This window comes from Tenrec ecaudatus, chromosome X, assembly GCF_050624435.1.
Source record: "Tenrec ecaudatus isolate mTenEca1 chromosome X, mTenEca1.hap1, whole genome shotgun sequence".
Taxonomy (NCBI): Eukaryota; Metazoa; Chordata; class Mammalia; order Afrosoricida; family Tenrecidae; genus Tenrec; species Tenrec ecaudatus.
This window is the reverse complement of record NC_134548.1, coordinates 103,138,004-103,161,594: the sequence shown is the minus strand read 5'-3', so window position 1 is coordinate 103,161,594 and position 23,591 is coordinate 103,138,004. Positions and strand designations below refer to the sequence as shown.

Genomic DNA, 23,591 nt, shown 5'->3' with positions numbered 1-23,591 from the left:
CATCATGCCAAATTTACCTGTGGCTCAGAAAATTAGATGAATAGTGCTAAATAAATAGCAAGTAGAGCTGTCTTGTGGCCTACAATAATATTTTCAGTGCTTATCCATATATGATTATTCACATAATATTTTACTTGAATTTCTCCAGCCTATCTAAAGCTATTAGAGTAGAAATCACTGAAGACCGGGCTATTCTGAAAGATTTACTATTTTTTTTTTCAGATTTTAGTCAAGTATGGACTATATCTATTTTATTGTACATAAGTGCTTTCAACTCTACTGTTGTCTTAAACCAGGTGATATAAAAAGGAGACATCTATCATATGGGAAGGGGCATGGCCCTGGAATCCAGGACCTTAGTTTGAAGTGCTAAGTCAACCACTAATGAACTCAATAGAAAACCTAACCAACCTCCATCCTGGGGATTCCAACTCATCGTGGCCCTGTACACAGGTTTGAATGATGCAAATTTGTATGGGAGCAGAGAGCTTCATCTTCCTCTTGCAGAGAGGCTGAGAGTTTGAATTACTACCCTTGCGTTTGTCAGTCTGATGCTTAACTGACAGGACCTTCCACCAGAGCTCTCCTTACAATTCATGGCTCTTGTTTTCCTTGTGTGAAAAAAACCCTGCAGCATTTTATATTTTTAAGAGATGGAGTCAATAAATACATTTTAATGGCCACAATTTTTCTTTCTACTACACAGATCGACAGCAACTCATGTATAAATTTGTCATACTGTGGTGGCTTGCATGTTGCTATGGTGATGGGAGTTATGCCACTGGTATTTCAAGTTCAAACAGAGTCACCTAAGGTGAACAGGTTTCAGTTGAACTTCCAGACTTAAGAAACCAGGAAGAAAGACCTGATTGATCTACTACTGGAGAACAACTGGTCAGTGAAAATTACATGGATAGCAGGGAAACACAATCTGATAAGAGTACTGGAATCTGAGCCTCTCAGGTTGAAAGGAAAATAAAACATAATGGAAGAGGGGCTGCTTCCTCAACGTAGAGTTGATCTTAATGACATGGTTTGAGGAACGCTTTGGGGATCTTAATTTGGTGATATGGTTGCAATAAATGTCAAATTTATTATGTCAAAGGCCATATCGAACCTCCTCTAGGTTCCTGATTACCATGAGGCAGGGGCTAGACAAGCCTCCCTCGTTCATCCTTCATGAACTCTTCTGACACTAACTGTTACTCCCACACTAAGAATTTGCTGCAATGGCCACTCAGAGCTCACAGACAATATTCCACAATTAAGGGACTTTATTAGAGAATGTAATAAGTTACCATAATTCAGGATCAACAAACAGGAAGGATACAGTCATTAATTTCCTCAGCCAGCAGCCAAGTCTCTTATCTACATGACAGCGAAAACTCTCTCCAGTTCTTAGTCTCTAAGGTGGTATGCCTCTATGTCTTTGCCTTCCAGGGACCATCAAGCCAGTCTGCCTATCCCTCTGTCCCAGAGGTCCAAAATCTCAGACCAGATAAGGTGAAGGTACTTCATAGGTCTCAGGGCTGTACTTATTAGTGTTTGTGCCACACAGTCTGTGATGCACTTGGTCTCAGCAGCCTTCACTACTTCAGAAAAAGATCGTGAATCTGCTCTTCCAAGATTGTCAAGGTTTCTTGCTACACATGCCCTATTTGTATAATCCCACCAATCATGTGGTTCGATTTATAGAAACTTAGGAAAAAGTGTCATGTTAAGAAATTTCATTCCACCCCAGAGGTATGTCTCAAACTTGGAAAAAAAGGAGTTGCAAACATCCATTAACAGTTAGATAATATAATTTGTTAAAAGTCAACTGGAATACATAAATATTGATCTCCTGGGAATTAGTGAGTTCAACTGATTAAGTAGTGGCCATTTGGATTTGACATTCATGTCATCTACTATTCTGTCAGACTAGTGGGACCACTGAAGAACACATCATCAATTGCTCCCATGATTTTACTACACAAATCATGGTATGCTATAGAAGACAATATGGATGAAGAAATCAGAAGGTTATTTAAAAGATGAGAAAGAAAGAAAAGACCAAATTTCATGCCAGCAGGGACTCTGAAACACGTTTTTGCATGTGGAGTATCTAAAATGAATGGAACGTAGGATGAAATAAAAGAACTGTACAGAATACTCCCCGAGACAGCTCAGGACGGCAAAGTAAAGCATTATAGTGAAGCGGGCAAACATCTGGAGTTAGAAAGTCAAAAAGTCAGAATATACACAGCATAGCTCACACTGAAGGAACTGACGAAACCAGTCAAGCTTTGGTTTGAAACACTGAAGAATTCTGTGGGGAAAAGATCAAAGAATGCAGGAAGCTTCAAAATAAGACAGTACTACAGAGACACTACACCAAAAAGCCCTTATGGAAGTTACTTAGGTGGTAGCCTAGAAAGAAGAAATGATGGTACTAAAGGAAAAAAATAAAAGCAACACTGAAGACCTTGGTGAAGACCAAAGCTCCCAAATAGACAGAATATCAATGGAAAGGTTTCTACAAACAGGTGCAATGTTGAAGCACTCACTTATCTATACCAAAAAATGTGCAAGGTAACTACTTGGTTAATGGACTGAAAGAGATCAATTATTTGTGCCCACTTCAAAGAAAGGCGATCCAATAGAATGCAGAAAATATCAAACAATATTATTATCACACATGAGTAAAATTTTACTGAAGATCATTTGAAAAAAAATGGGTGCAGCAGTACAACCACAGGTCAGATATGCCCCATCCTCCAACATTCCTGCCCATTCTAGTGACAGTATTCTGTCAATTCTGACACCAATTCTCCAAAACCACTACTATCACCCATCCACTGCCACCCTACATTTCAGATGAGTTATCAAATTCTCCACGATGGCCACACAAAATTCACAGACAATACTCAAGATTATGGAGCTTACAGTGGCAGTTTTCAGGTTTAAAATGCTCAAGGTACAATTATTGGGAGAGGACAACCTTTTCTAAGCCCTACCCACGGGCAGGCCTTTCTGTCAATCACTTGGCCTATTGGTCACTGCACTGCTTGTACAATGTAACAAAGCTTGTTTAAGCTGCCAATAAATGCCCAAAGGTGTTGTGACTCCACCATAAGCCTCGGCTGGAAAGCACTCAACTTTAATTTCATGGGTCAGCAAATCTAACACCCCCAACTAAATATCTAGAAGTATCCCATTCTGTAAGTCAGCCTCCTGCCCAGGACACTCAGCTTTACTTGATTTGTGGGCTGGAATGTCCACTGCTCCTTCTCTTGCTCTGGCTCTTGATACTGCTACTGCAAAAGGCCACTGCCTCTGCTACTTCTTTGTTGGTCCTCTGGTGTCACAACTGTCTTCCTGGATTAGTGCACAGGGATCTTCTTGTTCAAAGGATGCACTTCACACCTGGTTCTTCATTCTGGTTGTGAGAGGACCCCACCACCACCCACACATTACCTTCTTTTGAGATGGTTCATTTTATGCCAAGCAGGAAGATATTCACAATGAACCCTTTTACCAGTCATTCAAAATTGGATCCTATCAGTATCGTGCCCACCTTCTCTTACCCAGACTCATTAGGAAAAGTTGCTTGGTTGGAATGACAAACGTTATGGCTAGAAGAGCCGCAATTCCCTGCACTGCAACATGGAAGGAGGGATTTCATTGCTGATGTCAGACAGATCTTGACTGAAAGCACAGAATACTAGAAAAAATGTTTGCTTGTGTTATAGTGACAATGTAAAGACATTACATTTTGTAGATCCTAACAAATCATGGATAATATTGCAAAGAATGGGAATTCCAGAACACTTAGTTGTGGTCATGCAGAATCTTATATAGACCAAGAGGCAGTCGAGTAGAATAAGGGGATAGAGCATCGTTTAAATTTAGGAAAAGCATACATTACGGTTGTTTCATTTCGCCAAACTCACTCAATCCGCCTGTAAAGCAAATAATCCAAGGTGCTGGACTATGTGAGGAAATATTGGGCTATATCAGGGATGGAGAAAATGTTACTAACAACCTGGGGTATACAAATGATGCAACCTTACCTGTGGAAAGTAAAGAGCACTCGAAACACTTACTCAACAAGGTCAAAGACAACCCTCAGTATGGATTAGATCTCAACATAAAGAAAACAAATATCATCACAATATAAATATACATAAAATATATGTAAATGTAGAAAAATTGAAGTTCTCAATGATTTCAATTTACTTGGGTCCATAATCAATTCCATAGAAGTAGCAGTTAAGTAATTAAGTAACACATATATGATGGTAAACTTTTAGGAAGTAATGCATTTTAAGTATTGAATGCCTTTATTTTTAATATAATTTATTTACTTGTAAGATTATGTAATCTTTAATAATGGCAGTATTTAACATCAAAAACCCATTACATAGAGTTGAGTGAGACACATAGCAGCCCTATAAGACAGAGTAGAAATGTTCCGTAGGGTTTCTGTAGCTGTAAATTTTATGGAGTCATACTGCTGCATCTCCCCGCCAAACCCGCCCCCCCCAACTTCACCTTCCAACTCCTCACCCCTGCCTCCCTCCCCGTGGAGCAATTGGTGCATTTGAACTGTCAACCTTGTGGTTTGCCTGCAGTGCTTAACCACTGCACCCCTGGGGCTCCTGCTTAACAATAGGCTCTCAAATTTTCAGAAGAGTTCAAATTTGGTTCTTTCAAGCGAGTATAAACCAGCATACCACTGGTGTTGTCTCTTAGAAACGATGAGGACATGACTCATCCTCTATGATTTCCAATCCCTTAGTAGTCCAATGCTGACCCATTCTGCCACCAAGACTCACTGTACTTCCAGTTTTCGTTTCTTTAAAGTAGAGTAGGGATTTAAAGACATGTGTGGTGACAGAGTGGGTGACATGTTGTGCCCTTGGCCAACAAAACTTCCACGGTTACAATGCAAGGACTTTGGTTACATTTTTCAAATCATATTATAATTAAGGCAATCTTTTTTTTCAAATTACCCCACTATCATTAACATAAACTCAGTGCCTTCAAAATGAGAACACCCTAATTCTCTCATCTTCCCACGCTGGTATGCATTATCAACCAATCATTCTATAGTTTCATCCACACCTAATTGACAACTTTTTATTTTAATATCTAGCAAATCAACTATACAGAGTTGCCATTTAATTTTCATGGTAATCTTTTACTTTCTGAAATGGAACTCACCATTCTAGGTAAAATTTAATTAAAATCACTTGCTGTTATTATGCTTAGGTGCTGTTGAGTCAACTCTGACTCATAGTGACTCTATGAACAGCATAATGAAATACTGTCTGGTCCTACACCATCCTTCCAATTGTTAGATTTGAGCCCATTCTTGAGGCCACTGTGTCAGTCCATCTCACCAAAGAGATTCCACTTTTTCTGTTAAAAAAATCATTTTATTGGGGCTTATACAACTCTTATCACAATCCACACATACATCAATTGTGTAAAGCACACTTATACATTCGTTACCCTCATCATTCTCAAAATTTGTCTTCCGTTTGGGTTCCTGGAATCAGCTCATTTTCCTTTTTTCCCCTCTCCCTCCCTCCCCTTTTCCCCCTCCCTCATGAACCCTTAATAATTTGAAAATTATTATTTTATCTTATCTTACACTGCCTGGCGTCTCCCTTCACCCACTTTCCTGATGCCCATCCCCCAGAAAGGAGGTTATATGTAGATCCCCAAGATCGGTTGCCCCTTTCTATACCCCCTTCCCTCCAAGTATTGCCATTCTCACCATTGGTCCTGAGGGGTTCATCTGTCCTAGATTCCCTGCGTTTCCAGATCCCAACTGTACCACTGTGCATCCTCTGGTCTAACCAGGTTTGCAAGGTAGAATTGGGACCATGATAGTTGTGGGGAGGAAGCGTTTAAGAACTAGAGGAAGGTTGTGAGTTCCATTATTGCTACACTGAACCCTGAGTGACTAATCTCCTCCCCACTACCCCTCTGCAAGGGATGTCCAGTTGTCTACAGATGGGTATTGGGTCCCCATCATGCACTCCCTTCATTCATGATGATATATTTCCTCCCGCCTTTGTTTCTTGAAACCTGGTCCACTCGGCCCTTCATGATCACACATATTGGTGTGCTGCTTCCATGTGGGCTTTGTTGCTTCTGGGCTAGATGGATACTTGTTTACTTTCAAGCCTTTAAGTCTCCAGACACTATATCTCTCGATAGCCGGTCACCATCAGCCTTCTTCATCACACTTACTTATGCACATATTTGTCTTCAGTGTTTATGCCGAGAAGGTGATCATACAATGATGGGTTTGTTCTTTGGTGTGTTACCTGATCCCTTCAGCACCTCGTGTTCACTTAGGCTTGTGTGCTTCTTCTGTGTGGGTTTTGCTGCTTCTGAGCTAGATGGCCACTTGTTTGTCTTCAAGCCTTTAAGACACCAGATGCTATATCTTTTGATAGCCAGGCACCATCAGCTTTCTTCACCACGTTTGCTTATGCAAACGTCTGTCTTCAGCGATCATGTCGGGAAGGTGAGCATCATGAAATGACCGTTTAGCTGAGCAAGGTGCTCTTATATTCAGGGAATGTGCTTGAGGAGGCCCAATGCCCACTTGCTACCCTACTACTAAACCTATAAATATATGCACATAGGTCTATTTCCCCATAATCATAAATATATTTACATATGTACATGTCTGTGTTTAGGCTTCTATGTATGCCCTTTGCCTCCTACTCCTTTCCTCTATTTCCTTGCGCTTTCCTCCTGTCCCGCTACCATGTGCAGCCTTAATTCTGGTTTCAGTAATTCCTCTCAGTTACCTTGCCCTTGGTCACTCCCTATCAGTCCTCCCATCCCCTCTCTCCTTGTCCTGGGTTGGCCGGCACCTCCTCCCTTCCCCTACCTCCCACACTCTCATGTCCCTTCGGGACCGTTGGTCCTGTTATTTTCTTCTCACATTGTCCAGCCTATCTTATCTAGGTGGAACTGGAGATATAGTAATATGTGCATAAAATGCGGATGGCTTCAACAGTACCAAAGTGGCACGTAAGAACATGGTGTCAATGGCAGGATCACCGACAAGCTAACAACCAAAAAAGCCACTGACATACAACATTTAAAAGAAGAGAGAGAGAAAAAAAAAAGGACAGAAAAAAAAACCTGTTAGTAGGTCAAGGTCTGTCTGCTGACCTTTAGGAGTATTTTCTGGATGAGTCTGATTGGGTGCCACATCCTGGCCCTGAAGTCCATTCTTTATACTCCCTCGGGACCTCCCTCCTTGCTCTGATTCCTCCCCACAGCCTGCTCCCTTGCACGCACCCAGTGTTTTGCCTCGGTGTTGTGGGGTCAGCTCAGTCACACATCCCGCACTGTGTCTCAGGTTCTGTCCCGTGTAGGGCTATGGGTCAATGCAGGATGTTGCATCTTGCCATGGGCTGGCTATATGGTCCTCTCTGTACATTGGGCCCTTTGATCCGAGCTATTGTCCTCTGAGCTCGGTGGGCCCAGGTGTGCTTCGCTCCGTTCTTCCTCCTTCCTTTGCTTCAGCTTCCTTCTGGGTGTGGTAGGTCAGTTCCTTTCTCACACCAGACGATCTATATTCATTTTCTGTGGTACTCCCTTCAATGGTGGGGGTTGGGCTAATTCTGGTTGGGGCCGGCGTATGGTCCAGTTTCTTTGTGTATTCAGCTGTGCTTTACATTGCCCTCCTGGTTTTATGTGTCATGGTGGGGTCCGCATGTATGTTCCAGTTCTGTGGGGACACAACCAATACTTTCCCTCGGGTGGATTAGTGCCCTGTTCCCCCCTTGCCATCCACTCGGTTTCTCTCCACTCCACTTCTCCCTCCACCTGCCCCACTTCTCCTTCTTTATGTTGGGCTCTCATGTACCTCCCTAGGTGTGGCCTGCCCTCCCTCCAACTATCTATGCTTTCACCCATTTATTTCGAGATAGGTGTTTATTCTTCTATTCCTGGCATGCTGATTGTACTTACTTCAGGGGACTCATGTTATACCTGTTCTTTTGAGTTTGTCTTACCTCGCTTAACATGATTCCTTCCAGCTCTTCCCACGAAACGATGTGTTTCATATGATCATGCGTGCTTTTCAGTGCTGCATAATACTTCATTCTGTGTATGTGCCAGAGTGAACAAATCTACTCATCAATCGATGGAAACTTAGGTTATTTCCAAGCCTTTGCGATTGTGAATTGCGCTGCAATAAACATTGGAGCGCATATGACTGGTCGTGTTTTATTTGCTGTTTCCACCAGTTACATGCCCAATAGAGGGATGGCTGGGTCATAAGGTAGCTCAATTTCTATTTTCTTTAAGTATCGCCAGATTACTTTCCACAGTGGCTGTACAAGTCTGCACGACCACCAGCAGTGGAGGAGGGGTCCTACTTCAAAACAGCCCCTCCAACACTTGTTGCTCTCTGATTTGTGGATTTGGGGTAGCCTTAGGGGTGTTAGGTGGTATCTCATGGTTTGGATTTGCATTTCTTTTATGGCTAATAACCTGGAGCACTTTCTCATATGCTTATGGGTCTCCTCCCCAATGAAAGTTCTTTGCAGTTCTTTTGCCCACTTCCTTAGGGGGTTAACTGTTTTCCTCTTTTTGCAAGTCATGATGGTGTTGTAAATTTTAGTAATGAGCCCTTTGTCCGATGTGTCATTACTAAAAATCCTCTCCCAGTCTGTGGAGAAGTCCCTCTTGGTGAAGTCTTTCGAGGTGCACAGGTGCTTTATTCTTATTAAATCCCATTTGTCACTTTCCAGTTCACCTGTGTGTATACCCTCCCCTATTGCAGTGAGCCTATGAGCTCCCTGGGCCAGTGCTCTGAGGTTAGTCTCAATTCCCTCCTTGATGGTTCTGATGGTTTAGGGTTTAATTTCTAAGTCTGTGATCCACCTTGTATTTATTCTTGTGCATAGGGTGAGGTAAACGTCTTGTTTCATCTTTATACATGTGGATATCCATTGTTTCCAGCACCACTTTTTAAAAAGTGCAACCGCTTCCCACTTGATGGTTTGGGGACCCTTGTCAAAGATCAGTTGTCTATATGCTGGCGGTTTTATTCTTGGGCTTTCTATTCTTTTCCACCAATCTGAGTGTCTGTTGTTGTGCCAGTACCACGCTGTTTTGTTCACTGTAGCTGTGAAATAGGCATTGAAATCGGGTAAGGTGGGTCCTCCAACTGTGTCCTTCTTGAGGGGTTCTCTGCTACTTCTGGGTTTCTTCCCTCTCCATATGAAATTGGTGGTCAATTTTTCCAATTCATTGAAGAAGGTTGATGGTATTTGAATTGGTATAGCATTGAACTTGTGAAGTGCTTTAGTTAGGACTATCATCTTTACTATGTTGAGCCTTCCAATCCACGAGCAGGGGATGTTTTTCCATTTGTGGAGGTTGCTTTTGGTTTCCTGTAGTAGGGGCTTATTGTTTTCCTTGTATAGGTCTTTAGTATTTTTTGTTAAATATATTCCTGGGTATTTCAGTTTGTTCTTAGCTACTATGAAGGGTACTACTTCCTTCTTAATCCCCTTTTCCATGGTCCTGTCTGATGTGTATAGAAAACTTCTGTTTATTGACCTTGTATCCTGCTACAGTTCCATATTCCTCTATAGCTTTAAGTACTCCAGCTGTGGAGCTTTTGGGGTTTTCAATGTGCAAGATCATGTCATCTGCAAATAGCGATAGTTTCACCTCCTGCTCTCCCATTTGGATCCCTTTGATGTCCTTCTGCTGTCTTATGTTGTTAGCCAGAACCTCCAAGATGATATTGAATAGAAGTGGGGACAGGGGGGCATTCTTGTCTTGTAACCCTTTTCAGTGGGATTGTTATTGACTTTTCTCCATTGACTATGATGTTGGAGGTTGGTTTTTCATAGATAACTTGTATCTGCTTGAGGAATTTACCTTCCAATCCAATCTTCATGAGTGTCTTGATTAGGAATGGGTGCTGGATTTTGTCCAATGCTTTTTCTGCATCTATGGATATTATCATATGGTTTTTATCCATTTTCTTCTCGATGTGATGTATTATATTGGTGGATTTTCAGATGTTAAACCATCCCTGCACCCCTGGGACGAATCCTACCTGGTCGTGGTGGATGATATGTTTTATATACTTTTGTATTCTATCGGCCAGTATTTTGTTAAGGATTTTTGCGTCTGTGTTCTTTAGAGATATTGGATTGTAATTCTCTATACCTGTGAGGTCTTTGCCCTGTTTGGGTATCAAAGTAATGCTGGCTTCGTAAAATGAGTTTGGGAGTTTGCCATCCTCTTCTATGTTATGGGGATGAGTGTCAACTCTTCCCTGAATGCTTGGTAGAATTCTGCTGTGAAACCATATAGCCCTGGGGCTTTTTTTGTTGGTAGGTTTTTGATGACCCTCTCTATTTCTTCTTTCGCTATGGGTTTGTTGAGGCTTTTTATCTCTGCCTGAGATAATCTAGGAAGAGACTGTTTTTCCAAATATTTATCCATGTCTTTCATGTTTCTGAATTCATTAGAATACAGATCTTCATAGTACTTTGTGGTTATCCTTTTTATCTCAGTGGGGTCTGTTGTTATTGTTCCTGATTCACCCCTCAGCCTGGCTATTGATGTTTTCTCCTTTCTATACTTGGAAAGCTTTGCCAAAGAACTGTCAATTTTGTTAATTCTTTCGTAGAACCAGCTTTTAGGTGCATTTTTCTTTTCCATTGTCCTCTTTTCTTTGCACTGGTTTAACTCCACCCTGATTTTTATTATTTCTTTTCTCATACTATTGGAGGGGATGTTCTGCTGACTCTGTTCTAGTTGTTGAAGGTTTTGTGTTAATGTATCTGTCATACACCTTTCTTCTTTTTTCTTATATATATTTAATGATATCAATCTACCTCTGATAACTGCCTTGCAGTGTCCTATAAGTTTGATACGTTGTATTCTCATTCTCGTTAGTTTCTAGAAACTTCCTAATATTCTCTCTGATCTAGGCCTGTACCCATTCGTGTCACAGGAGATCATTGTTCATTCTCCAATTGGTTGCCTTTGCTTTTCTGGACATCCTCTTATTAATCTCTAGCTTTATGGTAATCTGAGAAAGATGTCTGGATAATATCTATGTGTTTGAATTTACTCAGGCTGGACTGGTGTCCCAGCGTGTGGTCTATTCTTGAAAAAGATCCATGTGGATTTGAAAAGAATGTGAAACCCTTTGCTTGTGGATCATATGTTTTATATACTTTTGTATTCTATCAGCCAATATGTTGTTAAGAATTTTTGAGTCCATTGGATTTCAGAGTCATTATCACTATCTGTGGATTCCTAGTTGCCATACCCTGTTTTGTGTTTGGGGTCTTTACCTATCTCTCTTCATATCAGTGTGCTGTGTTTGAGTGGAGAGTTTCTATCTTGTGCTCTTTTCCATCTGAGACCCTGTTGTCCTGGTAACTGTTGCTGGCATGTTGGCTTCTAGATGGAGATGGGATATATGGTGGTCTCCTGTTAGTTCTTAGTGGAGGTTGATCCTCTGGCCATAGTGAGTCAGCCAGTATCTTCTGCAGTGTCGTGTGACTTGCAGCATATTCTTTGAGCCTTTCCTTGTCCTGGAAGGCGCTTATCTCACCATTTATATTAATGGATAACTTGGCAGTACAGTTTTCTGGGGGAGGCATTTTTTTCTTTCTGTTTTTGGAAGATGTTGCTCCATTCTCTCCTCCTATTCGTGGTATCATATGCTGATAGGTCTGAGTATATTTTTACTTGCGCTCCTTTTTATGTGACTGTCTTCCTTTCTCTTGCTGCTCTTAAAATTATCTCTTTCTCCTCTAAGTTGGATATTTTTACTATTTTATGTCTTGGCGTGTTCTTCTTAGGATTTAGTCTAGCTGTTATCCTTTATGGTTCCTGTATGAATTCCTCGTTCTCCCTTGTTAGGATGGGAAAGTTTTCTTTCAGAAATTCCTTTGCTATCTTGGCTTTCGACTTTTGTGTTGTGTTGTGCTCCGGTAGACCGATTATTCGAATGTTATTCCTCTTCATAGCATCTGTCATTGATCTCAGGCTATCTTCCATTTCTTTAATGTTCCTATCTGACTGTCTTTCTCACTTGCTTAGGTCTGTTTGAGTGTCCTCAAGATCACTGATATGGTTCTCTGCCTCCTCAAGGCTAATCATAAGTTCTGTGACCTTTTGTGTGGCTTCTGCTACCTCCTCTGTTAGCTCTTGCAGTTCCCTTTGGTGGGTGGATTTCATCCCTCTATTGTGGACTTCATCCCCTCTATTGTGGCCATCATCTCCTCTATCATTGCATCCTTATTCTGGGTTGCTTCCCTAAGCTCCTGTATTGCTGCAAGCAGACTTCTGAAGATTTTCTCTGTATCTGTTTCTTCTATGAGAGACGTTGGTTTTGTCTCTCTGTTTTGTTTTTTTGCTGGTGGTGATGTGGTCTGTCGATTTATCCTCGATCTTTTCATAGGCCCCATGCTTCTGGGAGGCCAGGGTAACCTTATCTGTGTTACTATTAAGGATTCTTTCAGGCGAATGCCTATGACCTACTATAAGGATGGGTCAGACTGCTGTGTAGGCAGAGTTCCGCGAAGGTTTAGTGACCCACAGGGGTGAGATGTTTCAACAACTGGAGTGGGGCCTGGAGCCTCAGTGAGTATCTTCAAGGTGCTTTGAACTGGTTTGTCAGGGTACCCTTAGCAGCCCTTTTTTGTTTAGTAATAGAAAAAGAATTTAAAATGTTAAAAATTAAAATGTAATTTTTAACAAAATTTTGGGTGGAAAAAGAAAACATGGAGAGAGAGGATGAAGGAGAAGCTATAAAAGAGGAGGGAAAAGAATTTATAACAGTAGAAGTGGAAGGAGAAAAAAAAGAGATAGAAGGGAAACCTATAGATAAGGGGCAAAAGAGAAGTACTAGCAATAATGAAAAAGGAGAAAGAAAGAAGAGAGAAAAACCAGCACTGAGATAAAAGATTTATATAAATGCATATATATATAAATTTGCCCCTTTCTTTTCCCTCTAAATACTAGTGATGCATAATAGAACGCAGAGGTGGGAGAGGGCTCACTGTCGCTGGATGTGGTGCTGATCAGGGCTCTGGAGCCCAGCTATGTGGGGGGAAAATGCTCTTCAGATCAGCAAGCCCTCCCAGACCCCTGTAGAATGGAGCCTGTGGTCAGAGGCTACATGGGCGGGAGCAGCCCAAAAAGGGCTGGCCCCCTGCACCAGGCTGAAAATGCTGGGGCCACGATGGGTGCTGAGAGAGACATAGTCCATAGTGCCCATCTCCTATGCCTGCTGGGAAGGGCTGGAGCAGGTTTAGATGCTGGCGCTGAGGACCCCGCAGGGCCCCGTGGTGGTGAGAGCCGGCTGGAGAACACAGACGGCACCGGTGTGCATGGCAAAGACATGTCCTAGGCTCCCTAGCAGGTGGGGATGTTTATTGCTTAATCTGCCCACCATGTGAGCAGCTCAGTCTCCGCAGCTAAGTCTGAGCCGGATTGGACAGCAGCTCTCTGGCGGGAAACTGAGGGCAATGCCACTTGTCCTCTGCAAGGAAGGAATGTGTCAAGGCTCAGAGCTTGCAGCCACAGGCTGCTGGAATCCCCGCAGCGCACCGGGGAGGGCAATGCCACTCCCACAGGAGTGCAGAACCCTGTTGCTCGTGCTCCCAGTAGGCAGGGGCACCCACTGTTTCACCTGGTGCTGTTGGCGCTAGAAGGGGCGCCCTTGGCAGGCAGGCTTAGTGCCCCAGGCCGCAGCTACAGGTCTCTGCAGGCCAGCCTGAAGTGGCTCCGAGAGAAACGCAGTGTCGGGGTTAGAAGCGGTGTGGGCTCTGGTGAGGCTCAGGCCTGTGGGAAGTGCTCAGCGCAGGTTCCTGGGCCGGGAATTGAGCGGGTGCTAAGTTGACTGGGGTGGGCGGCTGGGTAAGTGTAGTGCTGGTGGAGAGGTCCAAGGCAGCAATGGGGGTGGATGATCCCCCGTGGGGGTTGCCATGGAGCCCCTGGTGGCCTGCAGGTCAGTTATCCGGGCCTTGGATGAATGGAGGAAGAGACGCGGCGCAAGGGCAGATCGCTGCCATGTGGGGAGAGGGGAACCGCGTGAAAGGGAAGCCTCCCTCCTAGTACGGTCCCGCGAGTGGGCAGCTGCTGTAGGGGGTCCCGTGACCTCTGCACATGTCTCGGCAGGGCAGGCAAGCGACTCTGGGCTCAGGGTCTGGGTCTGGGCATGGAGTGGGGCTATAGCTACTTGCAGCCGCGATGGTGGCAGTCTGGTGACTGGAGATGTCCTGCGAATCGGGTCCTGTATCGTCAAGGCCCCTGCTCAGGACAAATGCGTGGGGTGGGGTGCTGTCCCGTGGGGACATTTTACTCACCAGACTCCTACCACTTGGCTACCTGGACACCAAATCTGCTTTGTTCGAAGGAGCTCTCAGAGTATGCGGGTCCCCTGGTCCGCCATCTTCCGGTGAGCCTCCACTTTTTCTATGATTCTCTAATTTGCCAAGAATCAAGTCCTTTCCGTGGACTTCTCTTGATAATGCCCAAAGTAGGTGGGAAGTCTCACCATTCTAAGGAGCCTGCTGATTTTACTTCCTATGAGACAGATTTGGTTGTTCTTCTCACAGTCCTTTGTACTTTCAAAGTTCTTCACTATCAGCACAATTCAATCGCATCATTTCTTTCTCCCGTCTTCCTTATTCATTGTCAAGCTAACACACATATGCGAGGCAATGGAAAATGCCATAGCTCGGGTCAGGAGAACCTCAATCCTCACAGTGACATCTCTGCTCTTCGGCACCGTAAAGAGGGCTTGTGCCGATCTGCCTAATGTAATTTGAATTCTTGACTGCTGCTTCCATGAGCATCGATAGTGGATCCAACCAAGATAAAATCTTGGACAACTTCAATCTTTTCTCCATTTGTCATGGTGTTGCTTATTGGTTCAGTGGGGAGGATTTTTCTTATGTTTACATTGAGATGTAATCCATAGTGAAGGTTCTAATTTGGGGGCTTCACCAGTCCGTGCTTCAAGACCTTGCTTTCAGCGTGCAAGTGGTGTCATCTTTGCATTGTAGGTTGTTAATGAGTCTCCAGGAAGACGGTGACCCCTAAGGCTCATTACAGGCAACACTTCTGCAATGTTCTTGAGCCAGGTTAGTACCGAGGCTGTAGAGGTGTGGCTTTTCTAAGACAAAGCGTCCTGAGCTTTGGGCTTCCTCCTCTTCCTGGCAAGCAGGCTACCTGCAAGCTAGTGAGCAGCAGCAGTAAAGACAGAGGCTCTGGCCTCAGCCTGAGCCGGAGAAGGCCAGTTGGTCCGCTTGGCTGGAGTTCATCTACGCCCCTAGGATGGGAATGCTATTCACCAGGATGTGGAAACTGTTGAATCACTAGGAACACAAAGGTTTCATTATTGGGCTTGATAATGCAGCGAAAACTGCCCTTCCTTACCAATTTTCCATGAATGAACCTGTGCACACTTCTACAATAGGAAGTAATGTAAAGGAGAGAGAGGTTAATAATGCACGATTCCTAATGTGGAATATCGGTGGCCAAGAATCTCTTCGTTCTTCCTCAAACACTTAATATACTAACACTGAGTTTGTAAAAGTTGTTGTGGACAGTACAGAGAAAGGATTTCTGTAACGAGAGAACTCTGTAAACTGTTACCACAATGCCTCTTCTATTTGTCGATCACAACGTGGTAAATCATACGATTTGATTAAAAATTGTCAATACCAGTCAATTTCAGTTCATGAATTCCTAGATTATTGTTTTTTATGTGTCCCATGTAATTTTTAATGACTTCTGATTTTAATAGTATCATATAACATGCATTCCACATTCCATTTATTAATGTATATCTGCAGCTGTTTCTTCCCATTGAGGCATGTCTCATCAGTCTCACCCTGAAAACGTTCCTTCCTCCCAGTCACGGCCAACTCTCCTTTGAGGTAACAGCTCTTCTGCAGGAGTATTCCGAGTCACTTCTAACCTAGGGCTCATTTTCTGGCACTCTAGCAGACAATTTCCCCCTGTACTCATATGATATTTAATGATTAATTCACAGTACAACATACTGACATTTGAGATATGGTTGAAATGACATTTGACATGATTAGACTTGTGAGCAATCACACCAACTTAATTGGGAGCAGAAGAATTGTCCATATATATCTAGGACATAAGACTCTCCTGGTTAAGAGCATTCAACATGCCACAGAAATGGAGGTGAATACTGAGTCCTGCATTTAGTGTTCTGTCTCATCTGAAAGACATTTCTTAAGTGAAGTGCTTCATAATCCATTTGGCAATGCAGATTTCTATCCTCCTCTTCTTTTTAAAATCATTTTACAGCTCTTACAACAATCCATACATTGATTGTGCCAAGCACATTTGTGCATATGTTGCCATTATCCTTTTCTAAACATTTTCTTTCTACTTTAGCCCTTGATGTCAGCTCATCTTTTAGTCTCCCTCCCCCACCTTCCTACCCTCATGAACCCTTGATAAATTTTAGTATTTTCCTATCTTAAAAAAATGAGCTATTTTATTGGGGGCTCATACAACTCTTATCACGATCCATCCATCCATTGTTTCAAGCAATTTTGTACATGTGTTGCCATCATCATTTTCATAATATCTTCTTTCTACTTGAGCCATTAGTATCAGCTCCTCATTTTCCCCCTCCCTTCTTCATGAACCTTTGATAATTTATATACATATATATATATTTTTTCTTATCTTACACTGACCAATGTCTTCCTTCATTCACTTTTCTGTTGTCTAACCCCCTGGGAGAGGGTTATATATAGATCCTTGTGATTAGTTCTCCTTTCTTCCCCCACCTTCCCTTTCCCCTCCAGTATGGCTACTCTCAAAATTTGTCCTGAGGGGTTTATCTGTCCTGGATTCCATGTGTTTCCAGCTCTTATATGTACCTGTGTACATGCTATAGTCTAGCCAGATTTGTAAGGTAGAATTAGGGTAATGACAGTGGGGGTCGGGTGGAGAGGGAGGAAGCATTAAAGAACTAGAGGAAAGCTGTATGTTTCATTGGTGCTGTACTGCACCCTGACTGGCCCTTCTTCTCCCCTCAACCCTTCTAAAAGGAGATGTCCAATTGCCTACAGATTGGCTTTGGGTTTCCACTCCGCATTCCCCCTGCCCCCAACCCCCACATTCACATTGACAGGATTTTTTGTTCTGGGTCTTTGATGCCTGATACCTGATCCCATCGACACCTCATGATCACACAGGCTGGTGTGCTTTTTCCATGTGGGCTTTGTTGCTTCTCAGCTAGTTAGCCGCTTATTTTTCTTCAAGACTTTAAGACCTCTGATGCTGTATCTTTTGATAGCTGGGTACCATCAGCTTTCTTCATCACATTTGCTTATGCACCCATTTTGTCTTCAGTGATCATATTGGGAAGGGGAGCAACTCAGAATGCCGGATTATTAGAAGAATGTGTTCTTGTATAGAAGAAGTACTTGAGTAGAGACCCAATGTCCATCTTCTTCCTTAATACTAAATCTATAAATATATGTACATAGATCTATTTCCCTATCGTCATATATAAATATATTTACATATGTACTTCCTTGTATTTAGATCTCTATAAATATCCTTTGGCTCCTAGTTCTTTCCTTTATTTCCTTTTACTTTCCTCTTGTCCCACCCACTAACATGTTTAGCCTTCATTTGGGTTTCAGTAATTCCTCTCAGTTACATTGCCCTTGATCAAGTCCTACCAGGCCTCCTACACTCTCCTTGCCATCAATTTGAATAACTTGTTTTCCCTTGTCCTTGGGTTTCTTGGTACTCCCCTTCTTTTCCCTCTCATCCCCCTCTCCCATGTCTCCCTGGAACCACCCTCCTCTGGCTTGTTTATCCTGCCCATCTTATCTAGATAGACATCCAGATAATATGTACAAACACAAGACAGAGCAAAACAAAGCAACAAAGAAAATAAAACAATAACAACAACAATAAGGAAGAAAAGCCAATAGACACAAAAAGAGAAAAAAGCTATAAATAGTTCAAGGTCTATTTGTTGACCTTTAAGAGTGTTTTCCAATGAGTCTGATGGGGTGCCACGCTCTGGCCCCACAGTCTACTTTTGGTGTTCCAAGGGGACTTCCTTGCTCTGCTCCCCTTCCTGTTCTGTTGCACGCCCTTAGTGTGGTGGGGTTAGATCAGGAATAATTCTGGCAGTGTATCTCCAGTGTACCCCATAGTCCTATGGGTCAGTGAGGGACGTCATGTCTCATGGTGGGGCTTGACCTATGGTTGTCTCTGTGCACTGGCTGCTCTGAGCAGAAATATCATCCTCAGGGCTTGGTGGGCCAGGATGTGCTCCACTTTCTTTCCCATCCCCATCGTTTGCTCCCGTGTGCTCTGATCAGACATGTCCTTCCTGAGATGTAGCTTCAGTGCTGTCCTCTGATGTGAATTCTTCTTGGGGGAGGCAAGGCTGGCCACTTAGTTGGGATACGGGCCGGCTTCTCAGGCCTCTCTATTGGTTCCCTGCTTCATGGTGGTGTGTTGCGTTCTCATCTTGGAGCACTGAGTTGGAGTCTGGTCCCTCTTTCCCTGTGGAGATATAAACAATAACCTCCCTGTGGTGGGTTAGTGCCCTCTTCCTCCGGCTACCATGTCTTTTTTATCCCCACTCCTTTTTAGTTGGCTCTCCTATGTAACCCTGGTTTTAGTTTGGCGCTGGCCATACTACCTGGACATCACCCCAGGAATGTATGTGTACAGTAGCTTTTTCCCTATGCCCCTTTTACATTTTTAAGCTTACCTCAGTGGACTCATGTTGTATTTGCCCTTCTGTGCTTGGCTTATTTCGCTTAGCATAATTTCCTCCAGTTCTTCCCATGCAGTGATGTGCTTCATACGTTCATCACTGTTTTTTAGGGATGTGTAGTATTCCATTATATGTATGTTCCAGAGGGTTTTTTTAAAATATATATTTGTCTGTTGATGGAAATTTGGGTTGTTGTACAACTACTTGCAATTGTGAACTGTGCCACAATGAACAATGGAGCACAGATGTCTGGCTGTGGCTTGTTTCTTGTCTCTTCTGTGTATATGCCCATTAGGGGGATTGCTGGGTCGTATGGTAGCTCAATTTCCATCTGTTTTATGTATTGCCAAAGTGATTTCCATAATGGCTGTACATACCGATAAGTTCCTCAGCAGTGGACGAGAGTTCCTATCTTTCCCCAGCCCCTCCAACACTTGTTACTTTCTGCTTTTATGAATTGGGCTATCTTTGAGGGTGTTAGGTCATATCTCATAGTTGGTTTAATTTGCATTTCTCTTATGGCTAGGGATCTGGAAAATTTTCTCATATGTTTATTGGCCATTTGGATTTCTGCCCTTGAGAAACTTCTGCTCATGTCCTGTGCCCACCTCCTCAGTGGACAATTGTTTTTTTTTTTCTCGTTGTAAGTTAGCAGAGTATTGTAGACCTTAGTAAGTAATAAGACCTTTGCCTGATGTGTCATTGCTAAAAGTATTTTCCCATTCTGTGGTCTTTCTTATTACTCTCTCAGTGAATTCCTACAATGTACACAAGTGTTTTATCTTTAGTATATCCCATTTGTCAATTTGTGCCTCCTCTGTGTTTGTGTCCTTCCCTATTTCTGATGGCCTGTGTATGCCCTGTGCCAAAGTTCTCAGATTTGTTCCAATTCCCTCATCAATGGTCTTTAATTGTTTGGGGTTTTACCTCCAGGCCTGTAGTCTAGCTTGAGTTTATTCTTGTGCATGGAGTGAGGTAAGGGTCTGTCTTCATTTTTCTGCAGATATCTATCCATTTTTTTCTCCAGCATGACTTATTGAAGAGGGCATCCGCTTCCCATTTGATATTTTTGGGGTCCTTATCGAAGATCAGTTGTCCGTATGCAGATGATTTTATTTCTGGGTTTTCAACCTTTCCATTGGCCTGAGTATCTATCATTATACCAAGACCACACTATTTTGACCACTGTGGATGTATAGTAGGTGCTAAAGTTGGATAAAGTAAGTCCTTCAATTTTGTCCTTCTTCTCGAGGAGTTCTTTGTTAATTCTGGGTTTCTTCCCTCTCCATATGAAGTTGGTAATCAGTTTTTCCAATTATTTGAAGAAAGTTGATGATATTTAGATCAGGATAACATATATAGTTCCTTGGGCAGAGCTCACATCTTTACTATGTTGAGTCTTCCGATCCAAGAGCATGGACTATCCTTCCATTTTTTTGAGGTCACCCTTGGTTTCTTTTAATGGTGTTCTGTAGTTTTGCTTGTACAGATCTTTTTTTTAAAAAAACTCGGTTATATCCCTAAATATTTCCATTTGTGCTTGGCTATTGTGAAGGGTACCACCTTTTTGATCCTCTCTTCTGTGGTCTTGTCTGATGTGCATAGTAGTCCTATAGACTACTGTTTGTTAATCTTGCATCCTGCCACTCTGCCATACTCCTTTTTTGCTTCCAGTATCTTCTTGTGGAACGTTTGGGATTTTACACATATGTAATCATATGATCTGTGAATAAGGATAGTTTCGCGTCTTTCTTCCCCAGTCTTTTCTTTGTCTTATATTGTCAGCTAGGACCTCCAGTACGATGTTAAATAGGAGTGGGGACAAGGGGCATCCTTGTCTGGTCCCCTTTTTCATAAGGATTGTTTTTGTCTTTTCTCCGTGGACTACCACATTGACTGTTGTTTTTTCATATATAGCTTGTATTATATGGAGGAATTTTTCTTCCATTCCTATCTTCTTGAGTGTCTGTCTAAAACAGAAATTGGTGTTGGATGTTATCGAATGCTTTTTCCACATCTATCAATATTATCATGTGGTTCTTATAATTTTTCATTTCACAATGGTGAATATTTTCATATCCTACACTGTCTGCTGTTTCCCTTTAACAAAGTTTTTGTTGTTCATCACTCGGGGGCTGGGTGGGTGTTACACGTCGATCATTGTGACTGGTTTCCCCTTTCTCCCCCTACCATCCACCTACCCACATGGTATTGCTACTCCTACTGTTGGTCCTGGGGTGTTTTTCTGTCCTGGATTCCGTGTGTCGAGAGTTCTCAACAGTGCAGACCGAGAAAGGATTTTGAAAGTGCCATGGACTGCCAGTTAAACAAACAAATCTGTCTTGGAATGAGTATACAACTGGAATGCTCCTTATGAGTGAGGATCGCAAGGCTTTGTTTCATGTATTTTGGACATATCATCAGGAGAGACTAGTCCCTGGTAAAGAACATCATGCTTGATAAAGTGGAAGGGCAGTGAGAAAGGGGAAGATCCTCACTAATTCACTAATTTCTGATTCTTTCATCAGGATAAAACTGATGAGACATGCCTCAAAATGGGAAGAAACAGCTGCAGATATCCATTTATAAGTGGAATATGGAATGTATAATGTATGCCACTATTAAAATTGGAAGTCATTAAATATTATATGGATGCATATCTGTACCAGTGTACATGCTGTAGTCTAGCCAGATTTGTAAGGTTGATCTGGGATCATTACAGTGGGAGGACGTGGGGTGTAAGCATTTAAGAACTAGAGAAATGTTGAATGTTTCTTCAGTGCAATTACTGCACCCTGTCTGGCTCATCCTTTCCTTATGACCCTTGGATATCCAGTTGTCTACAGATGGGCTCTGGGGCTGCATTCTGGCCCCCCTCATTTGCCTCAATATGATTGTTTGTTGTGGGTCTTCTGATGCTTGATACCTATTCTTTATATTGCTGTTGTTAGGTGCCATAGAGTTGGTTCCAACTCACAGTGATCCCATGCACTCAAAATGAAACACATTCTAGTCTTGCACCATTCTAACAATCATTGTTAGGGTTGAGCCCATTGTTATAGCCACTATGTCAAGCCGTCTCCTTGAGCACCTTTCTCTTGTTCACTGCCCTCCCACTATCAAGCATGATGTTCTTTACCAGGCACTAGTCTCTCTTGATAATATGTCCAAAATACATGAAACAAAGTCTTGCCATCCTCGCTTCTAAAGGGCATTTCAACTGTATACTTATTCCAAGGCAGATTTGTTTGTTCAACTGGCAGTCCATGGCACTTTCAATATTCTTCTCAGAACCAGAATTGAGTAGCATCAATTCTTCTCCAGTCTTCCTTATTTCTTTTAGTGAAAATTTATTTCACCCATGTTTTATTTTCCCCACACACATGAACAATCGGAATGATTTGTGACAGCTCTTGGCAGAATCTTAAAGAAGTTATGTGGCAGCTAACTAGCCCAGGAATCAATTTCATCTCTGACCCTATGCTCCATGTTATTTTTACTGAGTTCTAATCAATGAGGCTCTTGATATTAGAACTTTCTTGACATCTGTTTCTTCTGCCCTATATCCCATTGGAGTAATGATTTAGTCAAATCATGTCAGAACTAGGACATTCTGCATAAAACCATTCCAATGGTTCATTTTTAATGGAATTTCTTTCCAACTCTGTTCCAGACCCCTGCTTCTCCTTTTATATTGAAGTGGGCTTCTCAGAAACATAATGATAACAAATAATTTCCTGAAGAATATTGATAGCATTTCATGAATCTAGGTGGCCCTATTAAGTCTGTGGATACATGGGTGCATAACTGAAGCTTGAGGGTAGGAATAGGTGAGCAACTGGAGAGGAATAGCCACTGCTACCTTTTAGGTGCCTTGTAATCTTATTATAGAGGTAATAAACAAGATTCCACACATTAATTTGTCAGGAGATATTTGTAAAATTGTCAAATTCCCCCAGTGCTTCAAGGTATCAAATAACCAAAGACAATCCAAGAAGTTAGTGGTTGTCTGTCTTTTTTTTTTTTTTTCGCCGGCAACACCATGACTTTATTTATGCCTAGGGGCGGAGGTCGCCAACGCTGGACAATCAGATCTTGCCCGCGAAGGTGCCGTCTCGGATCTGCTCATTCCAGCGCTGGACCCAGCTGATGGGGCAGAGCGAGTGGTACACGCGGAAAAAGTACTCGCAAGGTTGCGTGCTCTTCCCACGCCGGCTCATGGTCTTCATGCAGCGGTGGTAGTCCAGAAAGTTCTGGTAGCAGTTCCGCGTCTGGTTCTGGTTGGGGAAGCGAGGGTCGAAGGAAGGTGTAGGCCATTTCCCCTTAGGGGGTTTCTGGATGATATCCAACATCCACGGAGAAGGCGGGTCCAGGCTGATGGCTACTTGCGCTGAGTTCCTGGCTCCTCTCGGTTGTCTGTCTTTTTAAGAAATGTCATTTCCCTTCTGTTTCCTGGCTAAAGACTTCCTTTCTGTTTCCTGGCTAAAGAGGTTTTAAAATTATTATCTGAACTTGGAACAATTCGTGTTTAGTCCAAAAGAGCCTTTCAGGTCATAAGCATTTTGAGATATTGAGTTTAATGATAAGTTTCAACTGTTGCATCTGTCAGTGATATGAAAACTCACTTTATTTCTGGGATCAGTGTTGTAGAATTAACCTAGTATGTTTGAATATTTTATCCTTTACTTTGTTTCCAGACTCGTTTAGTAATTCCGATTTCATATTTCTATATGCTATTCTTTTTTTAAAGACATGACAAAATAATAATAATTTATAAATTATAAAGAGT

The 23,591-nt window shown here is 42.5% G+C and overlaps 1 pseudogene; it reads right to left on the bottom strand.

The window, feature by feature from the left end:
* Positions 1-22,870: 22,870 nt before the first annotated feature.
* On the bottom strand, positions 22,871-23,154 carry LOC142434913 (cytochrome c oxidase subunit 6B2 pseudogene; annotated as a pseudogene).
* Between the last annotated feature and the right edge of the window lie 437 nt (positions 23,155-23,591).